General features: G+C 36.8%; 1 protein-coding gene across 7 annotated transcripts in view; it reads right to left on the bottom strand.

The window, feature by feature from the left end:
- The window catches only part of NLK (nemo like kinase), a 146698-nt gene that overhangs the window by 118804 nt on the left and 16976 nt on the right, over window positions 1-10918 (bottom strand). The gene's annotated exons all lie outside the window — the stretch shown is intronic.

Raw genomic sequence — 10918 nt, 5'->3', positions numbered from 1 at the left:
CACAGGCAAAGAGTTTCTAAATATAGCACCAAAAGCATGATCCATAAAAGAAAAAAATGATCAACTGGACTTCATCAAAATTAGAATGTTTGTAGCACAAAAGACACTGTTGAGAGAATTTTTTTTAAAAGAACTACAAAACAGGAGAAAATATTTGTAAATTGCCTATTTGAAGAAGATGCCTATCCAGAAGATATAAAGATTGCTCAAAATCCATTATTAAGAAAACAAACAACCCAATTTAAAAATGGGCAAAGGCTTGAACAAATACTTAACCAAAAAGGATAAAGAGATAGCAAATAGGCACATGAAAAGATAAATGCTCTGTATCATTAGCTATTAGGGGAAATGCAAAACCACAATGAGACAGCACTACATACCTACTCAAATGGCTAAAACTGGGGGGGACGGAGGGGCGGTGATGGATAATACCAAATGCTCACGAGCATGTGGAGCAACTGGAACTCTCATATATTGCTTGTGGGAATGCAAAATTGCAATCACTTTGGAAAATACTTCGGCGTTTCTTACAAAGTTAAACACATACTTATCATTTGACCCAGTATTTTCTCCTAGGTATTTACTGAAGAGAAATGAAAGCATACATCCACACAAAGATCCGCATATGAATGTTCACTGTGGTTTCATTTGTAATAGGCAAAAACTGGAAACCCAAATGTCCATTAACATGTGGGTGGATAAAAAATTGTGATGTATAAATACAATGCAATACTATTCAACAGAAAAAAGGAGCAACTATTGATATATGCAACATAAATCATAAGGACTGAAATGTGCTCACTGGATTTGGTACCTAGCTGCTAGTTAATAATAGGTCACTGGTCATTCATTCGTCAGAGCAGTTTGAGCTGTATGGTAAGTGTAAGAAAGATGCATACGGTGGATTGGGAGTAAATGAGAAGTGAAGAAGTAGAGACAATAACTGAAGACCAATCTTTAAAGGAGCTTGCTGTGAAGGGAAAGAAAGGTTAGACTGGTAATCTAGAGGATGATAAAGACTGAATTTAGGGGTGAGCCTTGGGCAAGTTCATAGGCTATGGGAAGAGGTACTATAGAGAGACAACGACTAAAATCTGAGAGAAGATAATACATGGAACAAAGCCCCTGGAAAAACTGGAAGAGAACAGGATCCAGAGACAGGAAAATGAAGGAAAGCTGAATAATGTTGACACACATTTGTCTGTGGGTGTAGCAGGAAGTTATCCAGTTCCTCCATCCTTTGGCTTTATGTTCTCTGTGAAACAGAGGATGAAGTCATCTGTGGAAAGTGAGGAAGAAGTGGAGTAGGAACTTAAGGAGAGTGAAAGAGATCTGAAATAGCTGCTGTGGGAAGTGGAGAAAAAAACTGACTTGAGACAAGTATAAGGCTGTAGAACACTGAAAGTCCAGCAAAGGTTATAAACCATGAACTATGTCAAACTGCCATAAAAGTTTCTGAATGTCTAGAAATGAGCCTCAAGTAAGTAAGGAGAAAGGTATTTTCATCACTGCTGGCTTGTAATAAAGTTTGTAGTCCACACTAGGAGTAGCATTGACCTAGTACTACAGTTGCCTTCTAGTTTCTGTTCTTACTGCAAACCATTCTCCTCAGCACTGCCTATGCACCTTATAAAAAGAAATCTGATCATTTTAATCATCAGTTTAACTCATTCAGTAGCTTCCTAGATTCAAATAAAATCTGAAGGTGTTAAAATACAAACAAGGTCCTTCTTAATCTCATCTCCTAGTAATCATTCTCTCATCCATCTCATCTTTCACTCTAGTTATAATGAACTAATTCGAAGTCTCCAAACGTACCATGGTCTTTCATGTCCTCATGACTTTGTACATGAAATTCTCTCTGTGCTATCCTTCCCCATCATCCCTTGACCTTTCACCATCAAAATTTAACTCAGATGTCACTTTCCTAATTAGGCGTACTACAAAAAATGCACTGCATAACTACACAGGCTACCATTCACAATATAATGCTGTAAGAACTGTCCCCTTGGAATCGTACAAAGTGAGGCCCTGGGTATCCCACCTATATCTTCCTGCTGTTAAGTATCCTGGACCTATCTGTATGTACAGTTCAACTGTAATTTGTTTACAAAGATTCAAGTACAAGCTTCTTCAAAGTAGGGATTGTGTCAGGGAAGCTTCCTTAGCCTCACATATTAGACTAGGTATCATAACCACTCTGTTTCCCTCCATAAAACAAAGATGCTAAGGGCTAATAGATAACAATAAACACAGCTCATATTTATTGTGTGTTTACTATGGGCAAGGCACTCTACTAAGCATTTTACATATATTATCTCATTCAATTCTTACAAGAGGCTGAGACAGGTACCATCATAACCCCTGCTTTATAGAAGAGGGAAACTGAGACACAAAGAGCTAAAGCAACTTGCCTGAAATCACATGGCCAATAAGTAGCAGAAAGTTAATTTAGGTAGATTATCTCAGGAGATCTGTTTAATGTCTGCCTTCCCTTCTTAAGGTCATATTAATTTTGTTCCCACTATGCCCTCAGGGCTCAAAGCCTAGTACACAGGTCTTCAATAAATACATCCGCTAACTTAAAGATGACTCTAAGTTCACACCTTTACACTTGGTCCTACTAAATTTCTGCTTGTCGATTTCTGCCCATCATTCTCATAGCAGTCTCTCTGAATACCTGTCATCTACTATGCCAGCCATCTTTCCTGGCTCTTATTCCTTTTTAAAATAAATTTATTTATTTATTTATTTATGGCTGCTTTGGGTCTTCATTGCTGCGTGTGGGTTTTCCCTAGTTGCGGCGAGTGGGGGCTACTCTTCCTTGCAGTGCGCTGGCTTCTCACTGCGGTGTCTTCTCTTGTTGGAGCACAGGCTCTAGGAGTGTGGGCTTCAGTAGTTGTGGCTCGCAGGCTCTAGAGCGCAGGCTCAGTAGTCGTGGCACACGGGCTTAGTTGCGCCAAGGCATGTGGGATCTTCCCGGAACAGGGTTTGAACCCATGTCCCCTGCACTGGCAGGCGGATTCTTAAACACTGCGCCACCAGGGAAGCCCCCTAGCTCCTACTCATTTGAAAATTTGATAAGCCTTATAGGTTATTATCCAAGTTATCAATAAAAATGTTGCAGAGTCCTATATTTAGAATCAGAAAATTATTTTTGATATCTTAAATCTGGATATTCACTCAACTACTTAAGTGAAATCACAGCTTTTTAAACTATTTAAAAGGCTAAAGAATAGACCTATTACTTTGGTAGAGTCTTCCATAAAACATTATTTTGCCTTAACTTTTTTCATGGTATGCAGTTTTTCAACAGGTAAATAAACACTCTTTTGTCATTTCATTCAGTTTAATTATATATTAGCTTCCAAATGCACTTCTCGGGGTTTCTCATTTTGTCATGATTCCCTTCTGCTAACCCTCTATTTGTCATAAAAGCTCCAGAAGAAAGAGTAGGGAATAAGATGTTCCATACTACTAAGTGAACTTTTATGAGGGTGAGGGGATAAATCTTCCAAAAGTTTGACTCTATACATATCTTTGGAGAAAAGAATTAGGAACTTTCTTTATATAGACAAATACAGACAAAACATAAAAGGACTTTCAGACTGTAAAAGTATCTCCTCTTTCAGGAAAGCATTTTAGGGACTATTTTTAAAGAATAAAGTTCAATAAGAAAGATACAATAAAATGATGTTTTTAAAACCTAAACCCTGAAAAACAAAATGAGAAAATGAGTCGCCTGAGGAAAAAACTGTGTACATACATAAATCTTCAATTTTAAATTATTTTTCCTCTTGGAGACTATATTAAGCTTTATAATTGAAGTATGCTAGCATCAGACATGAATATTACTCACCCATGAAGTTTATTTGGGGGTAAAGTGTTCCAGTTGTGTTACAAAACTGACAATGTAACAAGCAGAAAAAAAGATAAGGGGTGACTTGATTATTGTCTTAAAGATAAAACAGTCGTCAATCTGTCATAATTTAATAATTTTTGCTAAAAGTACTTTTCCCATAGTTTATTATGTTAATTATTAAACACACGACTTTAACATTAAACTTTTCATCATTATCCAAAGACACCAGAGTAGATTTTAGTAAAATTTAAAGTGTTTACCTAAAACATTATACAATTCCAGGTTTTGATTTTTTAATAAATAAGAATTTTTTAAACATATTCGCTTCGACAATCCTCAGTCACCCCCGCCCCACCCCCGAGACTTAAGTGTCATAGGAAGCTTAATAATGGTATTTACATTCAGTGAAAGAGAACTAAATGAAAGGAAATGGGCATAAAGTTAGTATTAGATACAGAACTTTTGACCAGAAGGGCAAGAGGGCAATAAAACTCAGAATTAAGCCACTAAATGAAGACTATGGAGTCACAACTGCAGGCATTCTAAGAAAAAAATGCCAGCAACTTACCCCATCAATAATTTTCTCTCTCTCTCTCTGGGGGTTCAATACCCTATTCTTATTTATGCACTTTCAATAGGCATCACCTCTCAAATCTTCCCCACTAAATTACATGGCATTATTTTCTTAAAAATTAATTTTATAATAAATTGAGCAATCCAAGATATCCCCTATATAGCAACACTGAAGGAAGGAATCATCAATTACTAGAGCATTAATTGAGTGTACTGGATAAGTGATCTTTATGTCTCTTTCACATCTACAACTAAAAAATAAAGCTTCTAAGGAAAGAAGTTGCATTTCTAGTTTTGAGGAAGAATGGATCCTCATTAGATACTTACATGAAATACAGAGACCCCACAAACCATGTAATAACTTTTATTACTCTCATTCAAGTTAGGAACACAAGTGACACAGCATACAAATTAGCTGGTGCTACTATCGTCACTAGCACTGTTGCATCATAACTAAGGCATCAGAAAAATTATCTCTGGGATCATTCAAAATCATGACTTTTAAAATGTCTTTTTTCAATTTTCTTCTAACTATAAGATTACGGGCTCCTTTAAGGGACTTCCCTGGTGGCCCAGTGGGTGGAACTCCGAGCTCCCAGTGCAGGGTGGGGGTTGGGGGGTGGGGGGGAGCAGGCGTCCCAGATTTTTGGTCCCTGTTTGGGGAACTGGATCCCACGTGCCACCACGAAGATCCCACGTGCCACAACTAAGAACTGGCACAGCCAAATAAATAAAATAAATATTAAAAATATCTAATAGGATTACAGATTGGTAAAATACTAAAACTGGAAAAACTACTACTTCAACCTTCCAACTCTCAACAATCACTGGGGAAGCCTATGTAAAACTAACTATTCCTACCACCATCTCTTACAGACCATGTTTACTAAGAATTAGTTATCTGAGGATGCAGCTTCTAAATAACAGCAGGTGCTCAGTATTAAAATTCAGGGGTTATTCCCTAAAACAAAATTCCCCAGAACTCAGGTTCAAAAAACAACAGAATAATTACAGTTTAAGTTAAGAGAAAAACAATTAGTTCATTCTAATAGAAAAGAATTATTTTTATTTGGTAAGGTAAACAAAATGGTGAAACTTCTGCAAGTATCTTTGAAGCTATCGTGGACACCATAAAAAGTTAGATGGAGAAGACTTTTAAAGGCATACTACAAAGAACCATTTTTATATTAAACCTAATTGAATGTTTCCTTTGGTTTGAGGAGCCTGAATAAATGGGTCAACTATCCTCTAAAGTATAAAGATTCTGTATAAACTCTTATCACGTGTTCCCTCAGAGACTCATTAAAATGTTGACAAATAAAACAAATTCATCTCAATTCTTTATCATATTTTAAAATTAGAAACAGGAACCAAATTTATTAAGTTACTGCATTCTCTATTTATACCTTTCTTTATGGAGTGCAAAGTACTTTATTTGCTTATTTATTTCCTGCAATTTATTTATTTATTTATTTATTTTTTTGGCCGTGCTGAACAACATGCAGGATCTTCATTCCCAGACCAGGGATCGAACCCGGGCCCCCTGCAGTGGAAGTGCGAAGTCCTAACCACTGGACCACCAGGGAATTCCCCAAAGCACTTTAAAGTCCATTTAAACTTTACCATATGTATAAAGCCCCAAAATAAGCAAAACCAAACAACAGGTTGTTTAGGGAATTTTGTGGGGTGATAGAACTGTTCTAAAACTGGACTATGGTGATGGCTGCACAACTGTATAAATTTACTAAAACTCAATGAACTATATATTGTGCTCTAAACGGGAGAATTTCATAGCATGTAAATTATACCTCAATAAAACTTTTAAAAATAAAGCATCAGGCTTCCTTGGTGGCGCAGTGGTTAAGAATCTGCCTGCCAATGCAGGGGATATGGGTTTGAGCCCTGGTCCAGGAAGATCCCACATGCCGCGGAGCAACTAAGCCCGTGTGCCACAACTACTGAGCCTGCGCTCTAGAGCCCATGAGCCACAACTACTGAAGCCCACGTGCCAGAGCCCGTGCTCCCCAACAAGAGAAGCCACCACAATGAGAAGCCTGCACACAGCAACGAACACCCAATGCAGCCAAAAATAAATAAATAAATTTATTTTTAAAAAATAGTAAAATAAAATAAAAATAAAGCATCGAGGGAATGAGAAGACAAGCTACAGATTAGGGGAAATATTTGCAAAAGACATATCTAATAAAGAAGTTATCCAAAATATACAAAGATTGATTAAAACTCAACAATAAGAAAACAAAAGCAATCTGATTAAAAAATGGGCCGAAGACCTTAACAAACACCTCCCCAAAGAAGATATACAGATGGCATATAAGCATATGAAGAGATGCACCACATCATATGTTATCAGGGAAATGCAAATAGGAGATACCACTACATACTGCTTAGAATGGCCAAGATCCAGAACAACAACAACAACTGCTTGTGAGGATGAGGAACAACAGGAACTCTCATACATTGCTGTTGATAATGCAAAATGATTCAGCCACTTTGGAAGGCAGACTGGCAATTTCTTACAAAACTAAACATACTCTTACCATACAATCTAGCAATCATGCTCCTTGGTATTTACCCAAAGCTCTGAGAATTTATGTTCACACAAAAACCTGCATATGAATGTTTTTAGCAGCTCTATTCATACTTACCAAAACTTGGAAGTGTCCAAAATGTCCTTCAGTAGGTGAATGGATAAATAAACTGTGGCACACCCAGAAAATGGAATATTATTCAGCACTCAAAGGAAATGAGCTATCAAGCCATAAACAGACATGGAGGAACCTTAAATGCATATTACTAAGTGACAGGAGTCAATCTGAAAAGGCTTCATACTGTATGATTCCAACTACATGACATGAAAAGGGAAAACTGTGGAGGCACTAAAAAGATCAGTGGTTGTCAGTGGTTAAGGGGGAGGGATAAATGAATACACAGAGCACAGAGGATTTTTAGGACGGCGAAACTATTCTGTATGATACTACAATGCTGAATACTTGTCATTATACATTTGTCAAAACCCATTGAATGTACACCAAGAGTAAACCCTAGTGTAAACTACATACTTTGGGTGATAATGATGTGTCAGTGTTAGGTTCATTGATTGTAACAAATTTATCACTCTGGTTCAGGATGTTCATAGTGGAGGAGGCTGTGCATGAGCAGGATCAGTGAGTTTATAGGAACTCTGTAGGTTCTGTTCAACTTTGCTGTGAACCTAAAACTAAAACCTAAAAAATAAAGTCTATTTAAAAAAAACAGGGACTTCCCTGGTGGCGCAGTGGTGAAGAATCCGCCTGCCAGTGGACACAGGTTCGAGCCCTGGTCCAGGAATATCGCACATGCCACGGAGCAACTAAGCCCTTGCGCCACAACTATTAAGCCTGCGCTCTACAGCCTCAGAGCCACAACTACTGAAGCCCGCGTGCCTAGAGCCCATGCTCCACAAGAAAGAGAAGCCACTGCAATGAGAAGCCTGCGCACCACAACAAAGAGTAGCCTCTGCTCGCCGCAACTAGAGAAAGCCTGCGCGCAGCAACGAAGACCCAATGCAGCCAAAAATAAATAAATATAAAACATACAAAAAGATAAAATAAAGCAGATTATACACCATGATTAAATGGGATTTATCTCAGGAATTCAAGGTTGGATCAACATTTAAAAATCAATTAATGTTCAATGCCCTTTCATGATTAAAAACACGAACTAGGAATAAAAGAGAACTTTCTCAATCCTATATGGAGCATCTGGAAAAACCCACAGCTAACACATTTAGCAGAGAAAGACTGAAATAACTTCTCCTTAAGATCAGGAACAAACAAGGAAGTCTGCTCTTGCCCTAGAAATTAGGCAAGAAAATAAAGGCAGCAAGACGGTAAAGAAAAAGTAAAACTCTCTCTTTGCAGATGGCATGATATTGTATATAGAAAATCATGAGGAATATATTTATAAACTATTAGAACTAATAAAACATGTTCAGCCAGGTTGCAGGGCAAGATTAATATACAAAAATCAGTTGTCCACACAAGCAACGAGCAATCTAAAAATGAAATTAAGAAAGCAATTACAATTACAATATCATTAAAAACAATAAAAAAAATTAGGGATAAACTTAACAAGAAGTATAAAACATACTCTGAAAACAAAATTGAAGAAATTAAAGAAGATCTAAATAAATGGAAGACTTCCCTGGTGGTGCAGTGGTTAAGAATCTGCCTGCCAATGCAGGGGATACTGGTTCGAGCCCTGGTCCAGGAAGATCTCACACGCTGCAGAGCAACTAAGCCTGTGCGCCACAACTACTGAGCCTGCACTCCAGAGCTCGCAAGCCACCACTACGGAAGCCTGCATGCCCTGGAGCCTGTGCTCCACAACAAGAGAAGCCACCGCAATGAGAAGCTCGCGCACCACAACAAAGAGTAACCCCTGCTCTCCACAGCTAGAGAAGGCCTGTGCACAGCAACAAAGACCCAGTGCAGCCAAAAATAAATAAATAAATAAATTTATAAAATAAATAAATGAATGAATAAATAAATAAATAAATGGAAAAACATCCCATGTTCATGGATTAGAAGACTTAACATTGTTTAGATGACAAAATTCCCCAAAATGATTTACAGATCCAATGCAATCCGTATCAAAGTTCCATCTGGCTTCTTTGCAGAAATTGGCAAGATGATCCTAAAATTCATATGAAAATGCAAGGGACCCAGAGTAGCCAAGACAATCTTAAAAAAACAACTTATTACAATGTGATAGTAATCAACAATGTGACACTGACATAAGGAGAGATTTATAAATAGAATTTATAAAATAGAATTTGAGACATAAACTATTACATTTATGGTCAACTGATTTTCAACAAGAGTGCCAAGGTCATTCAATTAGGAAAGAAGAATAGTCTTTTCAACAAATGGCAATGGGGCAAGCAGATACCCACATGCAAAAGAACGAAGTTGGACCCCCTACCTCACACCATACAGAAATTACTCAAAAGGGATCACAGACCTAACTATAAGAGGTAAAACTATAAAACTCTTAGAAGAAAGTATAAATATAAATCTTCATGTTCCTGGATTTGGCAAAATCTTAAATATGACACCAAAAGAGCAAGCAACAAAAAACAAACAGATAAATTGGACTTCATCAAAATTAAAAACTTTTACGCTTCAAAGGACAACTGCAAGAAACTGAAAAGAATGGGAGAATATATTTGCCAATCACATATCTGATAATGGACTGGTATCTAGAATACACAAAGAACTTAACAACCTCAAATGTCCAGAATAGGCAAATCTAGAGAGACAGAAAGGTTAACAGTTGCCAGGGGAAGGGGGAAGGGGGAATGGGGAGCGATTTGCTAATAGGTATGAGGTTTCTTTTGGTGGTGATGAAAATGTTCTAAACTTAAAATGAAAATTTACTCTGTGAATATATAAAAAAAATTTAAAAATTAAATTGTACGGTTTAAGTGGGCAAATTGCATGATGTGAATTATATCTCAAAAAAGCCATTTTTTAAAAAGCAGGTAATAATAAACACAAAGTTCAGGATAGTCATTTTCTCTTGGCAGGAGAAGTAAGGCAGAGAGATGGAGTCGGATGTATTCTAAGGGCAGCTTCAACAGTGTTGATTTTATCTTCTATTTCTTAGGCTAGGTTGTGGGTTCATGGATACTTTTTTATTATTCTTCATAACTTCAATCACATATCTTTTATATATATCAATATTACATTTATTTGTTTGTTTAAAGAGCACAGGCCTGGGTGAAAGCTCTTTTCTACCATTTGTTAGCTAGGAAGCTTGAGGCAAGTCATTTAGACCTGCCTGAGGGAAGTCATTTAGACCTTTCTGTAGCTTCCTCCTCTAAAAACAGGGACACTATCATGTACCTCCTTATGTTTATAATAAAGAAATTCTTAGCGTTTCTTTAAAGTAGAAGTTATTATTATAAAATCCAAGTGAAAATCCACTATACTCTCACCTCACTGTAATAACCATTGTTGGTAGATATCCTTTCAGACTTTCCTGGAACATATGAGTAAATTTTTTTTTATATTTTAAGGGGACAATCTTTGACATTGATTTTCACTTAATAAATTGTGAGCATCTTTCAAAGATAACCACTTCACTATTCATAGACATTTAGGTTGTTTTCAATCTGGGGGGATTTCCCCTAGTTTTTTTGTTTTTTCTTTTAGACATTTTTTATGGTATATTTTACCAAACACACATCTTAAATTTCTACACAGATAAATCTGATGTTCTTGTCTTACTTTGAAGTCAAGGTAATATACTATTCCCCTTCTAAGATGATTAAAAACAGTTATCCATATTTTCTTCTTACTTTTTGGCTTTATTTTTTACATTTAAATCTTTAATCCACTTGGACTTTATGAATAGGGATCTAACTTCATTCTTCCCCACCACTGGCTAAACACCCCAACAAAGATACAAAATAAACCAGTG

The sequence above is a fragment of the Balaenoptera borealis genome, assembly GCF_965194805.1.
Source record: "Balaenoptera borealis genome assembly, chromosome: 20".
NCBI lineage: Eukaryota > Metazoa > Chordata > Mammalia > Artiodactyla > Balaenopteridae > Balaenoptera > Balaenoptera borealis.
Note: the sequence above shows the minus strand (reverse complement) of the source record. Positions and strands in the feature narration are given on the sequence as shown.